We start from the raw sequence: 1267 nt of genomic DNA, 5'->3' as shown, positions 1-1267 counted from the left end.
TTCACATACTCCACTTGGAATTGAGGATGATGCCACCATAGCATTAACATGTTGTTTGGGTGATTTGGAGGCTTCATCAAGCTTAGCCATAGCCTTCTCAATCTTCAAATTGATGGTGTCAATTTAAGCACTTAGTTGAGCACCCAATTGTGTGATGGAATCTACCTCATGCTTTCCTCCTCTAGTGGCCTTTCGAGGCCTACTATATTGGGAATCATGAACCGTTATCTCTTTGATTTTGGCCTATGTTTGATTGTCATCAACTTCGGTAAACATTTAATTGGATCCCATATTGAGAATGTTGCGGGAGTCTACATATAAACCGTTCCAAAATTGCTGCACAAGGAACCACTCGCTAAGTCCATGGTGTGGACAAGAACGACAAGTGTCCTTGAATCTCTCCCATGCTTCATATAATTATTCTTCATCTCTTTGCTTGAAGCCGGTGATTTGGTCTCTCAACATATTAGTCTTCTCCGGAGGATAGAATTTCTTGTAGAAAGCAAGTGCTAACTTCTTCCATGAATCAATACCAAGGGTAGCCTTGTCTAGGCTTTTCAACCATTGCTTTGCGGTACCGATCAAAGAAAAAGGAAAAGGAAATAATACCCATCGGATTTGGTCTTGAGTAACTCCGGTTTGAGAAATCGCATCCCAATAATCACAAAAAGTCTCCATATATGAATGTGGGTCTTCACTAAGCATCCCTCCAAATTGAATTCTCTCAACTAATTGTATGAATGCGGATTTGGCAATGAAATTACCGGTTAAATGTGGTGGTGTAGGAGTACCATTTGGTAGGTTCTCCTCGATTGGTATGGAACGTGATGAAAATTTAGACATTGTAGGTTGATTTTGTGGGTGGTTTGGAATTGGGTTATACTCTCCTTCTCTTGCAAAAGGGTTGGTAAACTCAATGTTATTTGGTTGAATGTCCACAATCTCTCCAATACCTACGACTCTTGAAGTTCCTCTAGCAACTCTTCTATTATTGTTTAAGGTCCTTTCAATTTCAAGATCAATAGGTAATGGATTACCTTGTGATCTCCTAGTCATGCAAAATATCAAACAACTCGAAAAAAATTAGAACAACCTTGAGGAGATTGACTTCCCCAAGGTAAAGAAAGACACTACTAAAAACAATTAATGAAAATCAAATCAATTTAACACCGTCCCCGGCAACGGCGCCATTTTTGGTGTGGATATAACTCGTCGTCAAAAGCTACCAACCAAAACAATATTTATAACTTCACAAACTACTCTTAAT

The 1267-nt window shown here is 39.1% G+C and overlaps 1 non-coding gene across 1 annotated transcript; it reads left to right on the top strand.

The window, feature by feature from the left end:
- The first annotated feature begins 358 nt into the window (after window positions 1–358).
- LOC141650040 (small nucleolar RNA R71) lies at window positions 359–465 on the top strand. The gene has a single exon (XR_012546103.1). It is a non-coding gene; the product is annotated as a small nucleolar RNA R71 (small nucleolar RNA).
- The last annotated feature ends 802 nt before the right edge of the window (window positions 466–1267 follow it).

Source organism: Silene latifolia, chromosome 3 (genome assembly GCF_048544455.1).
Source record: "Silene latifolia isolate original U9 population chromosome 3, ASM4854445v1, whole genome shotgun sequence".
NCBI classification, from domain to species: Eukaryota; Viridiplantae; Streptophyta; class Magnoliopsida; order Caryophyllales; family Caryophyllaceae; genus Silene; species Silene latifolia.
The sequence above is the reverse complement of the archived record's forward strand: the minus strand, read 5'-3'. Positions and strand labels throughout refer to the sequence as shown.